The sequence below is a fragment of the Sciurus carolinensis genome, chromosome 16 (assembly GCF_902686445.1).
Source record: "Sciurus carolinensis chromosome 16, mSciCar1.2, whole genome shotgun sequence".
In the NCBI taxonomy this organism is placed as follows: domain Eukaryota; kingdom Metazoa; phylum Chordata; class Mammalia; order Rodentia; family Sciuridae; genus Sciurus; species Sciurus carolinensis.
In genome coordinates this window covers 59,046,676-59,074,132 of record NC_062228.1, presented here as the reverse complement: position 1 = coordinate 59,074,132, position 27,457 = coordinate 59,046,676, and the positions used below count along the sequence as shown (strand labels likewise).

Sequence of the window (27,457 nt, the reverse complement as noted above, 5' to 3'; positions counted from 1 at the left end):
GTGTGCAGTCTGTTTTGCTCAGAACAAGATAGGACGTTCCCAGTGCCCCACAGTCCCCCGTGCTCTCCGCTAGTTATTCCGTCATGATCGAGGTAACATTGTAATTCCTGACTCAGTAAGTCCATCTTGTCTGCCTTTGGAACCTCCTCTGAGTCTGACTTCTTCCAGGCAGCGTGTCTGTGAGATGGGTCCAGGCAGTGGCTGGCTGCTCTGGGTTTTCACCGTCACCGTTCTAGGAGACTTTAGGGACTAGTGTGCCCACGTTCCTGTTGCTCAACCTTCGGGTGGTTTCTGATTCAGCGCTGTTTTAGTGCACACCTGTAATCCCACGGCTCAGGAAGCTGAGGCAGGAGGATCATGAGTTCAAAGCCAGCCTCAGCAACTTAGGGAGACCCTAAGCCACTTAGCAAGACCCTGTCTCAAAATAAAAGATGGAAAAGGTCCGGGGATGTGGCTCAGTGGTTAGGCACCCCTGGGTTCAATCCCTGGTACCAAAAATATAAAATACTTTCCCCACTCTTTGGTTTGTCTTTTCATTCTCTTAGCGATTTTTTTTTTGATGAACATAGTTTCTATTTTAATGAAATCCAATTTATCAATAATTTCCTTTATGTTTTTTTTCTTAAGAAGTTTTTACCTACCCTGAAGGTCCTGAACATATTATACAATGTTTTCTTCTAGAGGTTTTATTGATTAAGCTTTAACATTGACGTCTACAGCCCATCTGGAATTTTGTGCATGGTGTGAGGTAGGGGTCATTGGGATGTCTGTTGATCCAGTCTTATCTTTTTTAAAAAACAATGTTCATTTTTAAAAATATCACTATTCTTCAGTTTTACTTTGGTTCTAAATCAGGTGACCATATGTGTACGGACATTTTCTTAGTTTTTCAATCTTGTTCTTTTGGTCTATTTGTCTTTCCTTGTAATAGCATGATGCTCTAATTCTTAATATACTGTTTCACCTTCTGGAATTTATTCTTCCTTTTTTTGTTTTTAACCACAGGAATTTATTGACTTATAGAACTGAGCGATATAACTAGCTTCTGACATGGCTGGATCCAGGTGCTAAGATTCTTCAGGAATTTATCTCTCTTCCTATTTGGGCTTTCCTTTCTGTATCTTGCCTTTCCTCTCAGGTGGAGCCTCTCCCCTTATGAGGGCAAAGAGAGCCTGGGCTTTCCTCTTATCACCTCAGCAACCTGGCAGAAAGAGGACACCTTTGTGCTGAATGCTGCTTCCAAATCCCAAGATTAGCTCTCATTGGCCTAACCTGGGTCACATGTCTATTTCTAATTATTATATTCAAAATGATGAAATGCTCTAATTGACCTGGCCAGACTCTTATTTCCATTATTAGATCCCTAATATAATACATTCAAAGAATGTGGGTTTCAGATGAGGAGGGATGATAGGAAAAGTAGAGGTTTAAGAGAATGGAAAGAGAGCTACAGGTGATGGGGAGAATCTTTGCAAAATGCATATCAGATAAAGGACTGATATCTAAAATATACAAAGAACTCTTAAAACCCAGCAATAAGAAAATAGGCAATCAAACTTTAAAATGAGCAAAATAGCTGAACAGAAAAAAGAGGATATACAGATGTCTGCTATATGGTGTGCATACACGAATATGTAACAACAAATCCCACTATTATGTACAAATATAATGCACCAAAAGTGTGGGGGATGGGAGGAGAAGGTATACAGATGGCAAATAGGCATGCTAAAGGGTATTCAACACTACACGATGTAGGGAACTACGAATTAAAACAACAGTGAGTTACTGCTTCCCCCTATTAGAATGGTCCAAATCCAAAACACTGATAACACCAAATGCTGGTGAGGACGTGGAGCATCACGAACTCTCATTCATTGCTGGAGGGGGTGCACACTCACGCAACCACTCTGGAAGTCAGTTTGGCCGTTTCTCACAAAACTAAACATACTCTAAGCATATGGTGCAGCAGTCGAGCTCCTTGGTATTTACACAAATGAGTTGGAAACTTATGTCCACACAAAAATCCGAACACGGATGTTCATAGCAACTCTATTCGTGATTGCCAAAACCTGGAAGCAACTACGATGTCCTTCAGTAGGTGAATAAATTGTGGTACATGCATAGACTGAGTGACAAAAAGACATGAAGGAATCTAAAATGCATAGTGCTCTCTGGAAAAAAAGAAAACCATCTGGTATGATTCCAACTAGGTGACATTCTGGAACAGCAAAACTACAGAGACAGTAAAGATCAGGGGGTTGAGAGGAGCAAAAGATCAATCAGTGTAGTTCAGAGGGTGATCAGGACAGTGAAACTATTCTATGTAATGCTGCAAGAGTGGATATGTGCCATTACAACTTTGTCTGAACCTACAGAATATAGGACACCAAGAGTCAGGTGCAATGGCACACACCTGTAATTCTAGTGGCTCAAGAGGCTGAGGCAGGAGAATGGCAAGTTCAAAGTCAGCCTCAGCAACTTAGCAAGGCCCTGAGCAACTTAGTGAGACCCTGTCTCAAAATTAAAAATAATAAAAAGGGCTGGGGATGTGGCTCAGTGGTTAAGCACCCATGGGTTCAATCCCAGTGTGTGTGTGTGTGTGTGTGTGTGTGTGTGTGTATGTGTGTGTGTACACACACATACACACCTAGAAGGAACCCTAATGTAAACTATGATAGATTTTGAGAGATAATGATGTGTCAGTGTAACAAATTATCAACTCTAACAAATGTACCAGTATGGTGGGGGATGTTGGTAATAGGGGAGGCAATTGTAACATGTATGGGGGCAGGAAAGAGATGAGAAATTGGTGTGCCTTCCTCTCAATTTTGCTGAAAATCAAAGACTTATCTAAAACATAAAATCCAGGGTTTTTGTTGTTGTTGTTGTTGGTACTGGGGGATAGAACCCCAAGGGTTCTCTACCACTGAGCTACATCCCCAGCCCTATTTTGTATTTTATTTAGAGACAGGGTCTCAACTGAGTTGCTTAGCACCTCACTTTTGCTGAGGTTGGCTTTGAACTCTGATCCTCCTGCCTCAGCCTCCCCAGCTACTGGAATTACAGGCATGCACCACTGTGCCAGACTAAAATCTGGTTTTAAAAAATTATATACACCATGGAATGTACGATGTGCAACTGGATGGTGAACCCTAACAGAAACTAAAGACTTTAGCTAATAACAGTGTATCAGTGTTGGCTTACTGTAACGAATATACCATAGTAATGCAAAATGTTAAGGGGGGAGACTGGGGAAGGAGGTGATATGGGAGTATATGGAACTCGGTCTTTTTCACTCAATTTTCCCTATAAACCTAAAACTGCTTTTTTAAAACGTCAATTAGTGAAAAAGAAAATCAGAGATTAACAGATGTCAGACAAAAACGACAGGTGTCCAAGCTGCTGTAGGTGCCAACTCTATTAACAATTTACACCTTGGGATCTGATTACGGCAATTAGAAAAGACACACGCCCTTTGCATATTTAAGGATTTAAGAACAGAGTCACAATCCCTGGACACACAAATTTCTTCCTGTGATACAACTTTCTTCTCTTAGTGACTTTGCCATTGCGGGGGAGAACAAGCCAATCCGAGTGGACCATTACTGACGTCACCAGTCACCGAGGCTTTCAAGGCTCAGCGCTCTGTGGCGCCCTCTGGCGAGAGGAGAAGTGGCTTGACTATGAGGTCGTGGGCCAATCTTGTCAGCTGACTCTGGCCAAGTTCCCGTGCCATGTCCGACACCCCTCACGCCCCCTGGCGACTTCAGTCACTTTCCGTCTTCACACTGCCAGTGCCTGCGGAAGAAACCCAACTGGGAGGAAAAAACCGAAAGGAAGAGAACAGCCAAATTCCCTGGCATCCAATCAGATGCAGGCATTGGCACTACAGCTACCCAATCGGATTAGCCAAAAAAGCGCAGGTATCCAATAGGACGGGGCTTGGTTGCCATGACGACAGGAGTTTCCATAGGCTTCCAGGGTCCTCCGCCCCAGCGAAGAGCGCCGCCTGGCGCCTGGCAACGCTGCACTACCTACTCCAGTCCGCGCCAGCCGGTTGGAGGCCGCCAACCAGGCAGGGCCCAGCCGCCCCGTGACGTCACTAGCCGCCGATCACGGCGCGCGCTCGCTTCCGGAGTGGTGGTTGGTGCGCATGCGCACATGGGTTTTTCCCCTTCAGTTTGAGGAAGAGCTAAAGGGCGGGAAAGCCGGTGAGGCAAGGTGTGAGGCGAGATGGGGTCAGCCGGACTAACTGACCGACTGGCCGACTGTCTGATAGCCCTCGAGGCGAACCGCTCTGTTTCAGTAAAGGCCTGGGAGCAATGTGACCCCATAAAATTCTCGTCGAGGGACAGAGGCCTGAAAAGAAGGCCACCCAAGAAGGCCACCCAGAGAAGGGCTGGGGGAAAGAGCTCCCTGGGGCGGAGAGGGCAGCTGCAGGTCGCAGGAGCAGACAGATGTGCAGAGGCCAGGGGCGCAAGGGGCAGAACGGAGGGGTGCAGGACGGCGCAGGCCAGGCAGGGCCAGGCAGGGCCCGCCGGGCAGGGAAGGACAACCACTGGTGGCCAACGGGAGGGGACGGAAGTGGGTCACAGGTGGTGGACCCCAAGGCCGACACGGAGGCGGGGTGTGGGACAGCGACAGGACAGCTGGATTGGACAGCAAGGAAGAGGATGCTTAGGGTCAGGGAAGGGAAGGGACAGGGACAGTGGACCAGATAGGAGTGAGACCGAGATGGAGACCCAGGGGACCAGGCAGAGGCAGGCGGTCGCAGAGAACTGAAGTCTCCGAACAATGGTAGCAGCAGTGCAGAGATAGGACAGTGACAAGAGGGACAAAGACCAGGGAGAAGTGATAGAGGGGAAATAGATAAGGGGGACAGTGGCAGATAGAGAAGACAGGCTCAGAGGTGATAACAGGGCAGTGATCGAGAGAAGACAGAGATAACAGGAGACCAGAAGGAGTGACAAAAATAGAGAAGGTGCCAGAGACAGAGTCAGAGGCAACAGTGACTGAGGCAAAGAGAACAATTCAGACAGAGCAGGCAGGGATGAAAGTACCAATGCTGGAGATGCAGGAAGTGATACTAGAAAAGGAGCCCAGCAATACTCAGAGGGGACAGAGAGAGGATGGAAAATGACGGAGAGAGGACAGAGACAGATCAAAGACAGAGATAGGGCACCATGACATAAATAGAGGAAACAGAAGCAGAGCAGGGGGTGGAGATGGTGGATTCAGGGTGGAAGGAGACAGACAGGGGAGACAGATTCAGAGGAGACAGCCACAGAACGCACAGACTCTGAGTGGAGAGAATAGTGGTGACAGTCCCCAAGTGAGAGTAACAGCACTGTCGTGACAGAGATGAAGAAATAGAGGCAGAGAGGATGGCAATAGAAGGAACAGTGACAAAGATGATAGCTACAGAAAAGACATGGAGATAAGGTGACAGTGCAGAGATAGAGGTGGACTTAGCAGACATCCTGGACATGGAGCTTGAGAAAAGGGTTACAGGCAGAACCAGAGGCAGATGGAATTGTGTCCTATAGAGGAGGATGGCTATGAGGGAGAACATGACCAAGACACACCAGAGAAAGATAAGGACACAGACCAAGTCACGGAGATGAATGGAAACAAGGGCAAAGAGAAAGGAAATGAGAGGGTCAGATTCACTGAAAGATTAGGATGATACACAAAAGCAAAGATGACTGGAGACACCACCAAAGACCCAGGAAAAACCAAAGGTTGTTACCAACGGAGACCTGCCACCCAACCTAATAGCTGATTGTGGCAAGCACTGAAAACCAGGACTGAGATTCTTTATGCCACTTTGGTAAATTGTGACCTTAATTTGAGAGTGTGGTTTGAAAGGTCTCCACCCAGGTTCTAGATTTGTGACCGTGCTTCTGAATTCCCCAGACTTCTTTCTTTGGTCCACTGTAACCAGAGCACAAAGACGAAGAAATAGAGGCAAAGAGGTTGGCAATAGAAGTGACAAAGATGCAGAGACAGAATCTATGAAGACTTAGAGACCAGATGGGGGTGTAGAGAGAAAGGTAGGATTTTTTTCACTCATTCTTCTGGGTGCTTCAGGAAATGACAGTTGTTTAACTGTATGCAAAAGTACCTAGGTAGTCTTCAACCTAGTTGGTAAACAAATGAATATATAATATCAACTAGTGTAATCTGCCTAGAAGAAAACTTAAGTAAAGATAAGAGGAAAGAGTGATGAGGTTGCTGATAATAGCAAGTTAGGTTATTCAGACCAATGTTAACCACTGAAACAACTAAAAATGTTGGATGGTTCTTTATTTTAACCAAAGAAATTGAAGGTCTCACAAGATTTGTCAGACTGTAACTGAAAGGAAATCAGGAACCCAGAGAAGTAATCAGAGTACTTCTATCTTGAGGAAATTTTACAATCCTGACAAATTTGAGCTTTTTTAAAATAGCATCTCAGATGATGGGAATAAAAATAAGAGCTCAGTGCCCATCCACGAAGGGAATTTCACATTAAACCAGGAAAACTTTGGCTGTACCTTCAGGATAAGGGGAACCAAGATAAATTGGCCCTTGTTTGTGAATGTGCAGCCTGTTCCTTGTGTGGTCCGATAGCTTCAAATTGTCAATTTATTTACAGTCCCAGACTAGACCTCTTTTTAGCACTTATATAGAATTCTCTTGGAGAAAAAGAACCTTTGTTAATGCCCTTAATTTTTACTGTAAACATATTTCTTTCAAAGACTTGAGTAGCACACAGATATAACCAAAAAACCAAAGTACCAGGATTGAGAACAGCAGAAATAAGAAACCTAAAAAGAGACCCACAATCCTTAAAGTATTGGCATTACCAAACACATAAAATATCAGCTTTATTAAATAGAAGATTGTCATTTTTGTAGGGTCCAAGAAACTATTTAAAAGCATCCAGATGGTTCAAAAATAATACTTCTAGAAAGTGGAAACAGTGAATAGGGTTAAAAGTAAAATTAACAACTGAATAGAGAAATAGTGGAACATAGGGCAGAATAATTTATTCACAATATAATTCACCATGAAGAGACAGGCAGGAAGCATGTAAAAGAAGTGAAGTGATGTGATGAATAGAGAATACAGAGTAAGAGGGGTTGTCTCTATCATTGTTGTGTGGGTTTGTGGGGTTTTTTATTGTTTGTTGCAGTGCTGGGGTGGAACCGCCAAGCAAGTGCTCCACCACTGAGCTACGTCTCTAGCCCAAGTGAGAAGGTTTTATCTATGCTGTATTCTAAATCCCCAAAGAGAGGAGAGAGTGAAAATGTGGCAAAAGAAATAATGGGCCTCACCCTCGCACCCCACAGACCACTCCCTCAACATCTCCAGGATTTTCACCAACAAATGCAACACAGTAAGCTTTAGAGGCACTATTGAAGAAACATACAAAGAGGCCCAACTATCCACAACCCTGGCGCTCAACTGAAGAACCTTGAAGGCTATGTGGGATTTGCCAATCTCCCAAATCAAGTTTACAGAAAATCAGTGAAGAGAGGGTTTGAATTCATACTTATGGTAGGTAGTAGGTGAATCTGGACCAGAAAAATAAACATCAATCAACTCATTATTCCTCACAGATTTGTATTCTCCACAGTATCCAGGTCCTTCCCATAGAGTAAAAGACTGTGCAGGTGGAACAATCCAAAGAAGGTGATGTTCAATTGCTGCTCACAATTGTTGATACCCAGGATTTGGTGATGCAGTGGATAATAGTAATTGCTGGCAGCCTGTTATTGACTATATTGATAGTAAATTTAAGAACTACCTAAATGCAGAATATCAAGTACACAGCCATCAGATGGCTGATAACAGAGTGCAGTATTGTTTATACTGTGTTGCTCCTTTAGGACATGAACTTAAACCATTGGGTATTGAGTTTATGAAGCATTTGCATGAAAAAGGGAACATCATCACACTTATTGACAAACAGACACACTCACACTGGAGGAATGCCAACAGTTAAAAAAACAGAATGAAAGAAATTCAAGAATATAAAATTAAAATATATGAATTTCCAGAAACATATGATGAAGAAGAAAATAAACCAGTTAAAAAGATAAAGGACCACTTACCTCTTGCTGTTTAGGTAGTAATTCTGTCATTGAAGTTAATGGCCAAAGGGTAAGAGGAACTTCAGCCACATGCCAATATCCTTAATGGTGAAATTTGTGATTTTATAATTCTAAGAAATATGTTGATAGGAACACACATGCAGGACTTGAAAGATGTCACTAATAATGTATGAACTGCAGAACTATGAGAACTACGGAAGGAGAAAACTGGAGTTGTGACTTATAATGGAATTGATAACAAGAATAAAGAACCCTCTGGCACAGAGAAGAAGAAAGGAGGGAGCATGTAGCCAAGATGAATAAGTTGGAGATGGAGCAGGTATTTGAGATGAAGATCGAAGAAAAAGTTCAAAAACTGAAGGACTCTGAAGCTGAGTTGCAACAACACCATAAGCAAATGAAAAATAATTTGGAAGCCCAGCATAAGGAATCAGAGTGAAAATGTCAGTTTGAGGAGGAGAAAACAAACTGGGAAGCTCAACAATGTGTTTTAGAACAACAGAACTCTTCAAGGAGCTTGGAAAAGAACAAGAAGAAAGAGAAGATCTTTTAAACTCTCTATTGACCACGAGTTACATATTAGTTGCCAATATGTCAGCTTGGATAACAGTGTTTGTTGAATCCATTTGACCAATTTGTACCAGTTTTATCCATAATGGTGGACTTAGCATGATGACAAAAATTTTGTTGTTGTTGTTCTTGATGGAGATTAAGATGCCTTGAATTATCTCGGGTGTTATATACTTAGTTTCAGCTCTAAATACCTTTCTATATTTTCTTTTCCTTTTTAAAAATTTTACTAAAAAGATGTCCTCAATTTAATGCAAAAGAACAGTTTACTGTTGTACAATCATGTTCTGGTGGTTTGATTGTTTACCAGATATTCCAAAATAAAAGGACTCTGGAAGATTAAAGGAAAAAAAAAAGGAATAATGGTGAATTTTTCAAAATTTTCAAGATTGATAAGAAATCCTAATCCAAAGATTCAAGAAACCCAATGAGCCACAAGATTTAAAAGATCCACACTTCACAAAATTAAAGAGATCCATACTTTGAAACACTGTCATATGTTCACAGAACACCAAAGGCAAGGACAAGATCTCAATAGCAACTAGAGAAAAGAGACAGACGTCCTTCAAAAGATCAGCAATTTGAATAACAAGTGACTTCCCACAGTAACAATGGAAGCCCAAATAAGATCAGTGTTCCCATAACAAATAACTGCCCATTTTATATCCAGGGGAAAGTATTCTTCAAGAATGAGGTCGAAATACATTTGGGGATAAGTAAAATGATATTTTCACCTTAGTAAAAATATTTTAAAGGATGGAGTTTAGGCAGGAAAAAAAGTGATCCTGGTTGGAATATCTGAGATGCAAGATGAAATAAAAAGCAAAGAAAGTCATAGGTATGTGAATAAATCTGAACAAATCTCAAATAATTACAAGGACAGTAATAATGACATCCTGTGTTGTTCAAGACAGAATGTAAACACATAAACATAACAACATTAGGAATCACTGCCTGGGTTTAAGCATTCAGCAACCCTTTTATCGTCTAAGAGGTGAGTAAAGGCACAGGCTAATTTTAGACTTTAAGTTAGTTTATAAGTTGTACTTTCCAAAATAATCCTAAAAGGAATACAACTTATTATTTAAAAAGTACATGGGTAAAGGGAATTATAAAAATTAATGCATTTGAAAGAAAAGAAACGGGAGACAATTGGCATTGTTGAGTTCCCACCCATCCAGCTTAGCAATCCAGCCAAGTGCTGAACTTTGGCCTTGCTTCATCACATGCTTATCCCTGAATCAACCAGTGTGACTGGCTGGAGATGTTAGGTTCTTTGCCTGACCAGGCCTGAACCATGTGCCTGTGTTGCTCATGATCAGTCCCATCCAAGTCACACAGGCTCGTTCTGCAAACAAAATGGAGCTGCCTTTGTCAGAATCAGGGAATGCATAGTTTTGCTGCTGCCATAAGAATTACCACAGCACAAATCTACTGTGGTCCAGTTCTGAGGTTGAGAAGTCCAGCATGCTGTCTCTGGCTAGAATCAAGGTGTTGCAGGGCCACCCTTCTTCCTGGGGAATCTGTCATTCCCTTTGGCTTCCACTGGCCTTGCTAGTGGTACCATTTTCAAAGCCAGCAGTGTAGCATGTTGCTAATTATTCTTCTGCTATCATGTAACTCTCTGATCTCTTCTGCCCACCCTTCCACTTTTTTTAGAGACCATATAGTTCCAGTGCACCCACCTGGGTAATCCAGGATGTTCTCCCCTCTGCAGCACAGCTATTAGAAACCATATTTTGTCAGCAGTCTTGACTCCTCTTTGCCATGTCCCCACACATCCCCAGGTTCTGGGTTTAGGACTTCTCTGAGGAGTCGTGAGTCTACCATCAGAGGGGCATGAGTACTAAGGAGGCCCCACAGCTGACATGGATTAGAAGCTGGATTAGAAGCAAGTTTAGTGCTAGTGGGGGGTTGGGAGATGGGAGGGAAGGAACTGAGTGTTTAATTGAACACATACTGTCAGACTGTGCTTGCAACTTTATATACATTATAATTTACTTTTTTTTGGTGGTGCTAGGGATTGAACCCAGGGCCTTGTGCATGCTAGGCAAGTACTCTACCAACTGAGCTATATCCCCAGCCCTATCATTTACTTTTTACGGCAAGGTTATTATATGTAAATGAGTACTCCATTTTACATTTGAGAAAACAGGTTCAGAGTGAGAGAATGACCTGTGTAATGACAGTTAGCTGGTGGCAGCGGCAGGATTTGGATTTGGGCCTGTCTTCCTCTAAAAGACATTTAAATGGAACTTTGTGCTTAATTCATGGTATACATATATAAATCCATATATTTCTTTGAAAAATATTTGTACAGGTAATGAATGGATAGATTGTTCTTGCTTCCTAAAAAATTATTGCAGATAAAGCTAAAGTTTCTCTCACCAAACTGAATCTCTTCCGTGTAAATAATCTCTGTTACCAGATTATGGTGGACTTTTCTAGATCTTTTTCCAACAGTGTGGGGGCCCACAGTGCATACACACAATGCATACATAGTATTGTACAGTAAATGAATACTGCTGTTTTGAGCAAGCATTTGAGTGTTTTTTAACATAAATGGGATCATACCATACATATTGTTCTGCAGCTTGCTTTTTTAACTCAACAATATGTCTTGGAAATCCATCCAGATTTATTTAAAGAGCTCTGTCCTGTGCCTTTCAAGAACTGTGGTGGTATTCCAGAAAGCTCACAGTTTCCTTTACATTCTCCTATTGTTGGACATTCCGGCTCTGCTTGGTTTTTTTGCACCTATGATGTTGTGAACATCTTTGTACAGGTTTCTTTGGGTTCCTTGGGGTCAATAGGACAGGTAGAATTATCAGGCCATATGAGTATATACATTTTAGTTTTCTTCAACGCCCCCATAACTGTCAACTATTGCTGTACAGCAAGTGCCCAGAACTCAGCAACTTCAAACAACTGTCATGTGTCATTGGTCTGGCCCGCCTTGCCTAGGGTCGGAGCCCCAGCTGAGAGTGGGTTCGCTCCTGGGGGTGCTTTTGTGGCAATAGCATGGCCACAAGAGGCCCAAAGACAACATGCAAGACCTCCTAAGGCCTAGACTCAGGCTTGACACATGCCAAACCAAGTCATGCTGCCGGTGTAGAGTTCAGGGGCAGGGAGTACCTTGCACATGTGACAAGGGCCAGATGAGGGTGTGGAGGCGTTAACAGGAGTGCCGGGGCCAGGACAGAGGATGGCTTCCCACACTCTCAACCGTCAGCTTGGTTTCTGCCAGTGCCATGGGGAAATAGCTACTGATTCTCCCTGCATGCTCTTCTGAGCATGTCAGCTGAGACAGCACAGCACAGGGGACGCACCAGGTGGGACTCAGAAGAACTCGTACTGTGGCCTTGGCCTGTGCTTGAAGAGTTGCTTCCTCTGTGCGTACCTCAGCTTCTCCATCAGAAAATGGAGGACAGGACTTGGAGCCACAGACCTGAGTCCAACTCCCAGCAGCTCTGGGTGCGTGTTTTTTGTGACCTTGGACAGCTCACTTTATCTCTCCCAATTGCCATTATCTAAATTGTAGAATGGGATCGATAAATTCTGCCTTGCCTACTTCACGTAGCAGGATTCCTCTGTGGGAACAGGAAGCATGTTGATTCCAGGCTTTTGTTTTGGAGTTAAGTACTGACACCCATAGAGGGGAGAGGAGTGTGCTGAGCACCACAAGAGACTGGAAGGAGTTGGCTGGCAGTCCCTCACAGTACCAGTCACTTCCGTTACACTTGCAAGTAACAGAACCCCAGTGCAAACTCCTGTAAGCTGGTGTGGGAGCGGTGATGCATATTTCTTGGCTCACGTAACTGACAATCTCAGGACTGGTGTCGACATCAGGAATGGCTGGATCAGGCACTCAACTGTTGCTATCAAGAACATGTCTCTCCATTTAGCCCCTGTTTTCCTCTGTGTTGCCTCTTTCTCAAGCAGGTTTTCTCCATTATGGCAGGATCACCAGGTCACTTTTGGGCAAATTTCAAGAAAGAAGAGAGGTCCCTGAGGTGTACAAATTAGAAAAAGCCACTAACTCTAGAAGGATACATTTCAAGAAAACATTTCTTCCATCTGGCTAGTGCGGTCCTGAATCCAGAATGTATGGTTTGGCAAGAGGAGCACAGGCTGAATTTGTGCAGAGCACAAATTGCCGGAACGTGGGCAGCAGCCCGAGTGCAACAAGATCGTCACTGGCAGCTCCAGGTTGCACTTTTACCAGTATTAAGACAACACCTTTTCCTGACAACTCAGAAAAGGTGCCTGCGACCTGTTCTCACTGACTGTGAGACTCCAGTGCCAAGCCTGAGTTATGCACTTTCCCCCAGTTAGCCCAACCAGCATCCCAGAGAGCTAAAGGGGGGCCGGGAGAGTTCCTGGGGGGATCCACAGTGCCACCCCCAAAGAGGGGGAGATGTGTGCTAGGCCAACAAGACAGACACCCGCCAGAGCCCTCAGGTGGATTTCAGTTTAGCAAAGGCCAATCACAAACCAGCCGAGTAAGCAGACTTAACAGTTCAATTGGGAAGGTCCCTGAGGGTCCCTCTTCTGCCTCCCCTACCTTAAATTTGGGTAAACTGAGGTAAAGAAATCTTTCATTGGGCCTGGGGTGCCACTCAGTGGTAGAGCACTTTCCTCATGTGCTCAAGGCCCTGGGCTCCACCCTAGCACCACAAAAGGAGGAGGAGGTGACCTTCCACTGAGGTGTGGCAGTGGGCTGGTCTCCCGCAATGTCCTGAGAGCAGCTTTGCCCTTCTCCTCTATTTCGACCATCACTATACCCCAAGCAGCCAGCACAGAGCTTAGTCCAAGTGTGAGATGAATGGGTCAATGAAAACAGGAAACAGGTACATCCCCAAGGTCACACGTACCCCACTAATTGTTAACAGTTGTTTTCAGACTTGGCTATTATAAATGATTCTATGATATACATCTTGGTGTGGACACCTTTGTCTGCTTCTCTGATTTTCTTCCTTCTTATAGGTCCTTATGAGTTGAATTACAGGGTCACTAACAAAACTTCTATGCAAAAGCAAGAGTGATTTTCACATTAACTGTTTCACTTAGTTCCTTTTAGATAAAGCCCAAGGGCATATGATTAAAACTACTCAGTGATTCTTTCTTCTGCCCATTCTGTGAGCGACAAATGTTTTAAGGTCTACTAAATGCTAGTCAGAGTGCAGCAAAACAGACATTCATGGTCACACGCTGTCGTTGGAATGTAAATTGCTACCTGCCTTTTAGAAAGCAATTTGGCGGTAGGTGTCAAATACAGGAAAAATGTCTATGCCCTTAAATGCCCTGGTCTCCCATCCCTGGGAATCCACCTGAAAGTCAGACTTATATACAAAGAGGTCCATCGTGATGTTATTTACAATAGAATGAAATTACCAAAGTATCCCACTAGAAGGGAATGGTTAAATTAACTATGCTATGTCCACGCAATAGAATATCACACAGCCATTTAACTCTGCATTTTGAAGAATATATATGAGCATGGAAATGCTGGTTTGTACAGATGTTCAGTACAAAAGTAGAACGTGAACATTTTATATGAAGTATGAATCTAACTCTGCTTTTAAAGACTAAGCGAAAATGCACTGACCTGTTACGAGGTGCTTGTGTGTGGAAGACGAGCACATAGAAATATTTTCTACATGTCTTTGTTTTTCATTCATTCTTTTATGATCACTGTGACAGACAGAGAAACCCTTGTCCCAATCCCTGGGACCTGTAAATGTGACCTTGCATGACCAGAAGGACTTTGCAGATGACTAGGATAAGGATCTTGGGTGGCCTGCCTGGAACATCCTGGTGAGCCCAGTATCATCAGAAGGGTCCTAATAGGAGGGAGACAGCAGGGTCAGAGACCATGCAAGCAGAGGTTGGAGTTATGTGGGGTCACAAGTGAAGGAATGCAGGTAGCCTAGAGGAACTGGAAAGTGCCAGAAAATGAATTTACCTCCAAAGCCTCCAGAAGGAACCTGCTTTGATCCTAGCCCAGTGAAACTGACTCTGAACTTCTGATCTTCAAAACTGTAAGATGGTAAATCTGTGTGGTTTAAGCCTCTAACTTTGTGGTAATTTTTTGTTATAGCAGCTATAGAAAACTAATACAGCCACGAATCACCGTATCTTTTAAAAACAAACTTTTAAAAATATATTTTGTGCAGAGAAAAATACACAAGTGTTAAGTGTCCAGCTCAGTAATCTTTCATAAAACAAACACATCAGTGTCTTCAACAGGTAGGAAATATCTCTATTCACTCACCTTCCAAATACAGAACACTCCAGCCCTCAGAAGCCTACCCATGCTCCCTTCCAGACGCCGGCCTGAACTCAAGCCCTGTCAACTACATTTGCCTCTTTTGTGAGGAGCTTCTCTGGCTGGGTGTTTGGGATCTGCCTGTGTTGTGGCATGTGACCGTGGGTCCTTCATCCTTACTACTCCATGGTGTGCCGCTTGGGAGCACAGATGACTCATTCATCCTGCTGCTGGTGTGCGTTTGCATTGCTTTTCAGGTTTGGGCTATTATGAGCCAAGCTACTATGAACGTCCTATGCGTGTCTGTGGGTGAGCACATTCCTGTGCTCCTGGTGGGTATGCACCTCGGTCGGGCACCTTTGTTCAGCTGCGGGGACTGTGCTCAGGGGTGCTTACAGAAGCCCTGTTCCACGGGCACCGTGTGAGTGTCCGGCCACTTTTCTGTTGGTTTTTCTGACTTCTTAATTGATTAGAAGGAATTCTTTACATATTTCAGATAAGAACCACCCCCACCTGAGACTCACCCTTTCACTTTCTTCATGATGTTTTTTGATGAACACAGTTCTTAATATAGTCAGATTTACCAATTTTTTTCCTTTATGGTTAACTTTTTTTTTTCAGTCTTGCTTAAGAAATATTTCCCACCCCAAGGACATGAAGATACTCCTCTGTGCTATCTTTTAAAAACTGTATTGTAGCCAGGTGGAGTGACCCACATCTGTAATCCCAGAAATCAGGAGACAGAGGCAGAGAATGGCAAGCTCAAGGCCAGCGGACAACTTATGAGACCCTGTTTCAAAATAAATAAAAAGGGCTGGGGATGTAGCTCAGTGGTAGAGAGCCCATGGGTTCAATCCCTAATACTGGGGGAAATAGTTACACACTGCTTTTCCTCTTAGATCTACATCCATCACCTATCTAGAATTAATTTGTGTAAATGACGGAAGATAGGGGTCAGTGAGTTATTTTTAAGAACAATTTATATACAATGAAATGCCCAGATATTAACGTTACAATTCAGTGTGTAGTTTCAACAAATCTATACACAGGCGAAACCACCACCCACCCCATGAAGATAACAGAAATGCAGAAAACTCTCTGGCACGCCTCTCTAGTTAATCCTGACCCTGACAGGCAATCTCTATTCTAATTTCTATTACCAAAGATCAATTTTGCCTTTTCTTGAACTTGACAAATAGAGTTGCGCAGTGTAGACTCTTGGAGTCTGGACTCTCCTCGCTCAGCTTACCCCTGTTGTTGAATGTTTTAATGACTTCTTGCTGCCAAATAACCTTCCACTCTGTGAAGACACCACCATTGGTTTCTCTGTTCTCTTGTTGGTGAAAGGACTGTTTCCAATTCTGTGCTATTATTAATAAAAATGCTCCAAATTCTTACCTGAGTCTTTGTGTGGACTGAGGATATACACTTTCATTTCTCTTAGGAATATACCTAGAAGTGAAATTACTAGGTCACAGGGAGGGTTATATTTAACGTTACCAGAAGACGCCAATCCATGTGTGATCAAGCCGATTTACATTCCTATAGTCGTATGTGAGAGACGGTTTCTCCATCCCAACATCTGGTGTTATCTTCCTGAGTTTAGCCCCTCTATTTGGTATGGATTGCTATCTCATTGTGGTTTTAATCTGCATTTTCCTGATGGCTAGTGATGTCGACTGCCTCTTTTTTTTAATTTATTTTTATTGTAAACAAATGGGATACATGTTGTTTCTGTTTGTACATGGAGTAACAGCATACCATTTGCATAATCATACATTTACATAGGGTAATGATGTTTGATTCATTCCGTTATTTTTTCCTTCCCCCACCACCCCTCCCAACCCTCTTTTCCCTCCATACAATCCCTCCTTCCTCCATTCTTGCCCCCCTCCTACCCCCCATTATGTGTCATCATCCACTTATCAGTGAGATCATTCGTCTTTTGGATTTTTGAGATTGGCTTATCTCACTTAGCAAGATAGTCTCCAATTTCATCCATTTGCCTGCAAATGCCATAATTTTATTATTCTTTATAGCTGAGTAATATTCCATTGTATATATATATACCACAGTTTCTTTATTCATTCATCAATTGAAGGACATCTAGGTTGGTTCCACAATCTGGCTATTGTGAATTGAGCAGCTATGAACATTGATGTGACTGTATCTCTGTAGTATGCTGATTATAAGTCCTTTGGGTATAGGCCGAGGAGTGGGATAGCTGGGTCAAATGGTGGGTTCATTCCAAGTTTTCTAAGGAATCTCCACACTGCTTTCCAGAGTGGCTGCACTAATTTGCAGCCCCACCAGCAATGTATGAGTGTACCTTTTTCCCCACATCCTCTCCAACACCTATTGTTGCTTGTACTCTTGATAATCACCATTCTAATTGGGGTGAGATGGAATCTTAGTGCAGTTTTGATTTGCATTTCTCTTATTACTAAAGATGGTGAACATTTTTTCATATGTTTGTTGATTGCTTGTAGATCTTCTTGTAAAGTGTCTGTTCATATCCTTAGCCCATTTGTTGATTGGGTTATTTGTAGTCTTCGTATAGAGTTTTTTGAGTTCTTTATATATTCTGGAAATTAGTGCTCTATCTGAAGTATGAGTGGCAAAGATATTCTCCCACTCTGTAGGCTCTCTCTTCGCATTGCTGATAGTTTCCTTTGCTGAGAGAAAGCTATTTAGTTTGAATTTATCCCAGTTATTGATTCTTGCTTTTATTTCTTGTGCTATGGGAGTCCTGTTAAGGAAGTCTGATCCTAAGCCAACAAGTTGAAGATTTGGACCTACTTTTTATTCTATAAGATGCAGGGTCTCTGGTCTGATTCTGAGGTCCTTGATCCATTTTGAGTTGAGCTTTGTGCAGGGTGAGAGATAGGGGTTTAGTTTCATTCTGTTGCATATGGATTTCCAGTTTTCCCAGCACCATTTGTTGAAGAGGCTATCTTTTCTCCATTGCATATTTTTGGCCCCTTTGTCTAGTATGAGAAAATTGTATTTATTTGGGTTTGTGTCCATGTCCTCTATTCTGTACCATTGATCTACCTGTCTATTTTGGTGCCAATACCATGCTGTTTTTGTTACTATTGCTTTGTAGTACAGTTGAAGTTCTGGTATTGCGATACCCCCTGTTTCACTCTTCCTGCTAAGGATTGCTTTAGCTATTCTGGGTTTCTTATTCTTCCAGATGAATTTCATGATTGCTTGCTCTATTTCTGTAAGGTACATCATTGGGATTCTAATTGGAATTCGACTGCCTCTTAATGTGCTTATCAATCATTCCTGTATCTTTTTTTGAGGTGTCTGTTCAGCTCTTTTCCCCATTTTGGGTTGGGGTATCTGTTGATATTGATCTATAGGAGTTCTTTATAGTTTTGCAATCAATTCCTTTATCAGATATGCATCAGATGAGTGTTTCCACAGTCTGGGGCTTGTCTTTTCATTTTCTTGGTAATGTCTCTGACCCACATTGACACCAGTGTCGGCAGTTCCTTGCTTTTATTGCCTTTTGCTCTGTTAACATATCACAATGTATCTGCGGTTCTTACTGATGGACATTCAGTTGTCTCCAGCTCTGGCTATTGTGACTAAGAACAATATGAACATTCTCATGCTCACCTTTTGTGGATGTGTTTTCATTTTTCTCAGGTAAAAGAGTGCTGTAGGTGCGGCTTAGTGGTAGAGCACATGCCCAGGTGTCCAAGGCCCTGGGTTCCAGCCCCAGGACTACAAAAAATAATAATTATTATATATATATGTGTGTGTGTGTGTGTGTGTGTGTTTGGGTAAAAGAAACCAGTGAGCTATTTTCCAAAGTGGCTGGGTCACTGGGTGTTTTTGTTGCTCTCCATTGTCACCAATATTTGGTGTGGCTCATCTTTTGAATTTCCACCATTCTAATTAATGAAAAATGGCATCTTATTGTGCCACTTCATTGCATTTCTCCTTTGACTAACCATGGTGAGTATTTTGTGTGTGTGTGTCTATTGGGTAAGGAGCATTTTCGCTGTGAACTGTCCTGGTAACTTGCCTGATTTTGACTGATTCGGTCACGTTCGTTATCGGCTTTCAGAAGCCCGCCACACGTTCCGTTCATGTTCTCATCCCGCGTGTGCCGTGAGAGCATCCCCAGGCCTGCGTCTTGCCTTTACATTTACTTAATGATGTTTTTGCTAAGAAGCTGCTTTAGGCTTGACTGGATCTAATCTATCTAATTTTTATGCTTACGTCCTCTGTGCTTTGTCTAGGAAATCTTCGTCCTTCTCAAACTGCAAAAACATGCTCCTGTATTTTCTTCCTGGTGCTGTATGGTTCTAGTTTTTATGCTGAGGTCCCTGATCCACCCTGAGTGGGTCTCTGGGGGTGTAAGGCTGGGTTGCAGGTTGATCATTTCCAGGCATTTGTCTACTTGTTCCGGGTTTTCCTTTCTCCAGAGAATTGCTTCAACTCTTTTGTTGAAGAAATCATTTGATTATAAATATGGGTCTAGATAAGGGCTCTCTCTTCTTAATTCTCTATTCTTAATGCCGAACCCCACTCTCTTGATTACTACTACAGCTTTTTGGTTAAGTTTGAATTTGGTTCAGTACTGCAACTTTGTTTTCTTTTTCAGGATTGTTTTGTCTTTTCCAGTGTCTTTACATTTGTGCATAAATTTTAGATTGAACTTGTCAACTTCTACAAAAATCCTGTGGACTCCTGACTGGACTTGCATTGAATTTACAGATCAATTGGGGAGAAGTGACATCTTAACACTGTTGAGTCTCCCAGCTCCTGAACATGATGTCTCTTCCTATTTATTCTTTCGGCAACGTTGTGTAGTATTCAGTAAGACTCGCACCTCTTTTGTTAAGGTTATTTCTGTACATTTCACATTTGATGCTATTTTAAGTGGCATTTAAATTTTTCATTTTGCTCTAGTGTACAAAAATATAATTTTAAAAATTTTATATCAACCTCTTGTCTCGCAACATAGCTAAATTCACATATTTCCTCTAGAAGTTGCTTTTCAGATTCCTTTGACTTTTCTCCATACATGATGATGTCTACGAATAAAGACAGTTTTACAGTTTTTTCTGCATATATTGAGACAATCATATGATTTTTACCCTTTATTGTGTTACATGCTAAATTTCATTCACTGCTTTTTGAATGTTAAACAAATATTGTTTTCCTGGTCTAAATCCCACTTGCTCACAATGTATTAACCTTTTCATATATTACTATTTTGATTTTCCAATATTTTATTAAGAACTTTTCCATCTGTGTTCATAAGGGATATTGGTCTATAATTTTATTTTCTTGTAATGTCAGGTTTGGATATCGAGATTTGCTGCCCCATAAAATGATTTCAGAAGCGTTTCTTCCTTCTCTCTTTTCTAAAAACGTTTGTGTAATGTCTAGAATTTCCCCTGGATTCTTCTTGTAGTCTATCTCTGCTGAGATTTTCCATCTTTCACTCACTGTGCTATCTTGTCCTTTTAGTCCTTAAACATATTTATAATAGCTGCTTTAGGGGTTGGGGCTGTGGCTCAGTGGTAGAGCAGTTGCCTGGAATGTGTGAAGTCTGGCTTCCATCCTCAGCATGTATACACACACGCAAACATTTTGTATTTGCACATAAATTTTTGGATTGAACTTGTCAACTTTTTGTCTACATAAAGCCCATGGACTCCTGACTGGCCTTGTATTGAATTTACAGATCAGTTGGGGAGAAGTGACATCTTAACACTGTTGAGTCTTCCAGCTCCTGAACATGATGTCTCTTCCTATTTATTCTCTCAGCAACGTTGTATAGTATTCAGTAAGACTCGCGCCTCTTTTGTTAAGGTTATTTCTGTGCATTTCACATTTTGATGCTATTTTAAGAGGAATTTTAAGTGGAACGTGTGTGTGTTCTTTAAAGTTTTGTCTCTCAATACCAACATCTGGGTCATCTTGAGGTCTGTTTCTGTTGACCGCTTTCTTGGTCTTCACTTATGAACACACCCTCCTGTTTCTTTGGAAGTTTCCCATTTGGAACTGCTCCTTGCAGACTGTGCCTGGCAGAGAGTGGAACCCGGATGATGCCGTCTTCCCTGGAGAAGTGAAGGCAGTAACTAGAGGCGTCTTGGTCCTGTGGACTTGGCTCCTACCCATCATCAGGCAGGACTGTTTCACTCTGCTCTTGGCCATCAGGTGTGCCCTGACCCTGGGAAGTGGGCCTTTTGCTAAAGCTTGGCCCTCACATTTCAGCTGGGCGCCTGGAGTCTCAGTGAAGCCCTTCTCTGGCTGGGCTGGCCCGTCATGTCTGTCTCCCAGCACCACGGCCTCTGGTTTCTGTTAAGCTTTGTCCCCAGAGCAACAGCTCCCCACAGGCCTCATGGAGTCCTGCCCTCTGCAGACATGGCCAATCTTGGCCAGGGGCCTGGGGTGAACCCCTGCCAGACTCTTGAGTGCCTCCTGTGGCTTCCTCTTCTCCGCTACCCTGTCCCACAACGTCCAGCCCCCTCAGCAGCCTTGAGACTCTGCACTTGCCTCCTATGCTCAGCAACGTGGCTCTGTGGCAGGAGCTCAGGTAAAGCCGAGCTTCACCTTCCCCATCTCTGTCCTCTCAAGGTCCACAGTCCTCTTCCTCATGTTCGGGTCTGAACAGTGGCCTCCTGCACTTTGTCCACCCTCGTGGCTGTATGCTGCAGGAGGGAAGTCTAGTGCCAGGCACCATCGGCCATGAGCAGGAGTTCCCCACGTGTGGCATTTATAATGAAAACACTCACGGTGCGTTTTTGTTCCCTTCTGTGTGGCAGAGTCAGACAGAGCCGGTCTGTGGTCCAAACTCCAACACTTCTCTCCTGGCGTCTTGGGCAAGCCCTTCACCTCCCTGGACTGGGTCTCCTCTGTAAGACAAAGAAACCGCATCTTCTTCCAGGGTTTTTGGGGGGAGGAGTCCCTTCTGTGTGAAGCGGGAGCATGAGCAAAGGGCACATGAGGTCAGAGGCGTGTCATGGCCCACACCACGCAGGGCCTGGGGGACACGGTGCAGCGGGAGGCTTCAACTCCAAGGCGTGGCGGCAGCCCTCGGAATGCCAAGTGGGCACTAGCAGGACCGATTTACTTGCAAGTTCACTCTGGCTGCTCTGTGGAGAACGGATCATAGGGAGGCAAGAGCGACGTCAGGAAGGCCAGAGAGGAAGTCCCCAGACAGCAGAAGCCCAGGAGGGTGGCTTCTGGCACCAGAGTAGCAAAAGACATGGAGGCAGGCACTCTCTGAAGTGGATCTATGGAGACAGAGCCACTGGACTGAATGGCAGATTGGACACAGGGATGAGAGCAATTTCTGCATTTGTTCCTCAACAACTGAGCAGATGTTCAGTGCAGCTCACTAAGAGAAGGAAAACCAGATGTGAACAGGCGTGTGTGGCAGTGGGGTGGGAGTCCACTCTGGCCATATTACGTATGGGGGCTGGGGCTGCCAAGGAGCTGTCTGTACCTGTGCAGATAGAGCTCAGTGCTGAGGTCAGGGCTGGAGACCACTCTGGGGAGCAGTGACCAGGTTTAAAGCCACAGAACCAGGTGGGACCTTCCAGGGAGAGAAAGCAGGGGGCAAAGAAGGCTCGGACCCTGCATCTCTGCTCCCACATTCAGGGGCCAACAAAGGAGAGGAGATGGGCAAAACCCCAGTGTGGTGAGGGGAAGGGAGGAGAGGAGGGGCCAGAGCCACCAGAGCCTCCCAAGGAACCGGTGGAGGGGCGCTGAGTGGACCAGAGGGTGAGGGTGGAAAAGTGGCCCTGAGGTGGCAGTAGGGAGTCGTCATGGCCTTGGCAGGGCAGCTGTGTGGGGAGTTGCCCAGCTGAGGTCTGAGGAAAGATCAGGACCTGAGGAAGGGGAGGCGTGAGTCTTGGAGAAACTTGACTGGGAAGAACAAGAGGACAGGTGTCAGAGGGCATGGTTACCTTGAAGACGTGAAATGCTAGGCCAGTCTTAAATGCTGATGCAGAGAGGAAAGGGGTATGCGGGAGGGGGCAGGGCAAACTGCAGGTGACAACCTGCCCTAAACGTTACTTCTCTCAGCCAAATCCCCCTCAAATATTTATGGAAGATGTCAAGTATATAGACAGTTGAAAAAAGTTTAATGAGCATCCATACACCCACCATTTAGATTCAATCATTGTTGCTATTCCAAATGCTGAATTACTTGAAAGTAAGTCACGGATGTAAATGCTTCATCAGGAATCTCCCAGGAAGGAGAACCGTCTCCTACATAACTACATGCCATATCATGCCACGGCTGAGAACATTAATTCCCTAAGGCTCCCAAGAAAGTCCAATTTACATCGTCCTGATCATCCAAGGACTACATTTTAGGGCTTTTAAAAAAATCAAGGAAGGTTCTTACATTGCAGATGGCTGCTCTCTGCTTGGTCTCTTTTTTAATGAGTAGCCTCTCCAGTCTTTTTTTCTCTAGATTCTGTTTGAAGAGACGAGGCTGGTGGTTGTACTTCAAGAAAGTCCCACCTTCTGGGTTTGCCTGATTGTTTCTTCATAGTGTCTTTTAACTTGTTCCTCTATCCTATTTCCTGTCATATGAAAATTAGCTTTGGTGCAGAGATATTCTTAATTGCACAGTGCCGCTAGAGTCCTGGTAATCTTCATAGTGTCCCTAAACCAAAAAGAAATACTTAATGGTTCCAGTTTATTAGGCAGTAGGATCCATACAACTTAAGACATGGTCACATCCTACCACAGCACCAGCTAAAAAAATAATGCATACAAGTTGAAAGAAAAATATTTTATTTCACTCTTAAATGATACTGACTTCTTACTTACTTCTTAAGGTGTCTGTGCACTGGGTGACCTCTCAGGCTTCAGAATCAGATCAGACATCACCATGCTCATTTCCTGTTCCACAACAGGAAGTGCTTGCTTTTTAATCGCACAACTGCCAAAAGCCCCACTGCATTAAAAAATAATATCATCCCAGAAATGTAGCATAATGGAATGTTGAAACTGTGAGCTAGTAGGTCACGTGGGGTGGGACAGGTAGCAGGTATCATGGCTCCACTTGCAAACATTCAATATCTCCTGACCTGTTAAGCACTGGAGCCAGCAAGTACTGACTCCAAGAAGAAAGAAGGAAGAGCTCTTCTCTACTGAACGTGGCTACCACAGCATTCAGTGATGTGACGCTCACCAGCCCAGCACTGCTGGACCCACCTGTGACTTTGCTAAAATCCCCCAGGGTTCCTTGGCACACAGCTGGGGGACTATGGGTCTTGATGCTTAATTGATTCTGAAACATTCTTGGCAAGAAGATTTTGCAAGTGTCTCATATGCTGCGTCACATCAGACGATGCCAAGTTGTCCTGTGATTCTGAGGCCAGGCTTCATCCATCTCTCCATTAAAGCACATTTTTTCCTTGCAACTTGTGTGCAATCTATAGGGCAAGACCAGGAGAATAACCTGGTGATTCTTGCAGGAATAAATTGAGGACTTCCAACCGGTATTGATCTGCCCCTCTATCATATCTACATATGATGCATATATAACACGCTACACACACACACACACACACACACACACACACACACAATCACACACAATTACCATTCATTACAGTCATTCCTTTCGATTCTCATATTGTCCCAACTTTTGCCAGAAGCCCCTTCAAGCTGACTCCTGTGTTCTTTTGACATGACTCCACTTATCTTTCAGCACTTCCTTGCCTTTTTGGCACAAAAGTTGTCCCTTGCATACTTTATACTAGCCCCACTCCAAACCTGGAGGCAGCCACTTTCATGAGCCAGTCTCACTGTTGTGGGGAATAACATCTGGATACCAAGGGAAGGGCAGCGTGTGTGCCCACGTTGGCCCCGGTTTCCACCACCGAGGGGAGCCAATGGCTTGAGCCCATCCTGCCTCCTGGAACTCCAGTGCCAGCCAGCACTGTTGCAGTCACCCACTGCTGTGTGACACGTCACCCCATCTTCAGGAAGGAGTCTGCTACACTGACTCAACTGTGGTGTTGTGGGAGCCACACATGCAGCTCTGAAAACAGAGCGTCCAACTCTGTGCCCCCTTGGCTGCTGTCACCCGTCTCTGGATGGTCTGCGAGGATTCGGATCAGAGGCACAGGGTCTCAGTCTGTTCAGGCTGCCGTAACAAAAGTGGGGTTTTTCATAAACAACAGACATTTCTGTCTCACAGTTCTGGAACCTGGAAGACCAAGATCAAAGCACAGAGATGTGGCATCTGGAGAGCACCTCTTCCTCAAAGATGGCACCTTCTTGCTCTGTGCTCTAATGGCAGAAGGCACCAACTAATGGCACTATAAAGTCACTAAGGGCTCTTCCCTTGTGACTTCCTCACCTCTGAAGTCCCCTCCTCTCAACACTATTGCATTGGTGATTAAGTTCTGACATGTGACTTTGAGGAGGGCATATGCAGACCACACAAAATAAAGGTCAGAATTGGAGGTAAGGTCTAGGCCCTGGCTTGGCACCACCTGCAGGGTCACCCGCCTTTCTAGAACTCTGCACCTTCATTGATCATCTTGTCTGCTTCCTAGTTCAGGCGAAGGTGTGTGGCAGTTGTGCAGTGTGATACATGAACACCACACGGGGGGTTATTAGGTTAGCTGTTGTCCCAGTAAGTCCCAATTTGAGAGATTTTTTGAGCAAACAACTACATTAAGTGAAAAGTTCCTTCATTTTCCCAATTTCTTTTTCTTTTGGTACTAGGGGTTGAACTCAGGAGTGCTCTACCACTGAGTTGTATCTACAGCCTTTTTAAAAAAATCTGAAACAGGATCTCACTACATTACCCAGGCTGGCCTCAAACTTGCAATCCTCCTGTCTCAGCCTCCAGAGTCACTTGGATTACACCATGCCTGAATCCCATTTTTCCCAAATTTTATTTATCACAGCTACACTTAACTGTTGATCACCCTGTTGATCACAGCAAGCAGTGAGTATGCTAAGTGGATTTTTTTTTTTCAGCCTGAGGCAGAGAAATCCCATCCTAAAGAAAATGTACAATTTACAGGTGGTTTTCTGAAACAGTGAGAATATCTCTGAGCCTTCATTACTGTGTAGGGTCACTGCCTCCACCTCCTATCTAATGTGGCTGGTGGCACATCGCAGGCTCGAACCCAGCTGGAGATCAGAGTTGGGTCTTAGGTGAAATCAGGAGACAGGCTGGGCCTGTGTATGAGCTAACCCTGGCTCCATCCCATCTTTCCCTGCTCTCCTGTCTCTGGGTATGCTTCTGCCACACGGGTCTTATTTCAGTCTCTCAAACAGGCCCACTTGATGCTCTGTCCGGGGTGCTGACCCCTGGCACTGCACAAACCACCTCCTTGTCAACCAGGCCTGGGGCAGTGCCACCTCCTCCAGGTGACTTCCCTCTTATTTTCTTCATACAGCTCTGAAATTGCTCCTTGAGTTACCCTCTCCCCTTGAGGGCAAGCTCAACAGGGGCAGGGATTTGCTGAATCCTGTCCTCAACAGTGGCACATCGTTTCTTCTTCAGTAGAATGGACAGCCACCCTACAGGCTAAGATTCAGACCCGTGGACCACAAGGGCTCACTTCCCTACTTCTCTAAGAGCTCTGGCCTCTGGCCCAGGACCCTTTTGCAACTCAAGGGTTAACCCTGGATACAGCAGGAGCCTCCAAAACCCTGCTTTGACCTGGCCCAGTGCCCACCCACATCCCTAGAGTTTGGTCCAGAATGTGAGGAATCCATGCCTACTTGAGAGGTGCTCAACCCTGCTCCTGGCCCAGAGCAGGCAGCAGGAGGCACTCACTGGCTGCTGTGCCATCTCCATTCCGCTACTAGCACCACTGATCCAGGGCCGATTCTGGGGGGAGTCCTGGGGTGCACACACATGTTCCCTCATCCAGTCTTGCAAGCCAGATTTTAGCAGTACCCCAGTGCAGAACCCAGAGACCCACAGCCCCACCTGCTGCTTTCTGGCCATGATCTGTCCCTCCTCTCCCTGATTTCTCTCTCTCTCTTACCCTCCCGGTCTCTGGTCTCCACCACCAGCACCACCAAACTGCTACTTAAGCACTCAGGGGACCTCACTCCTCTGTGAGCTCCAGGTCTCTCCTGCCTCAGGCTTGGGCTCACCACACACATCTGCCTGGCCCAGTTTCCTTCCAGTCTCCCAACTATCTTCCCCAGACTGGCTCCACTTCACTCCTGCTGTCTGCGGCGGGGCCACCTTCCTCCCCTGGGGCCCTCAGGAGAAGGGTAAAGACCAAGGGTCAGTCTCTCTAGGACCTCAGCACTAAGAATAAAGAAGCTTTATCTTTTCTTTCCTCTGCATCTTAAGTTAGTAGCCACACTTTTTTTTTTTTTCTTTTTTACTTATGTGGGGGACAAGGAAGAGTCAAAGTTTCTGCCCTAATTTTAACATCTGGATGGTATTCAGTGTCCTGCCTGGACAGAAGCCACCCCCTCTTAGCTCCCTTCGGGCTTTCTTTGCCCTTAATTCCTGATGCCCCCCTTCCCTGGTGCCCCAGCCTGGCAG

The 27,457-nt window shown here is 44.3% G+C and overlaps 1 pseudogene; it reads left to right on the top strand.

Annotated features, from left to right (window-relative positions):
* Window positions 1–3,951: 3,951 nt before the first annotated feature.
* LOC124966167 (septin-7-like) lies at window positions 3,952–8,652 on the top strand (annotated as a pseudogene).
* Window positions 8,653–27,457: the final 18,805 nt, after the last annotated feature.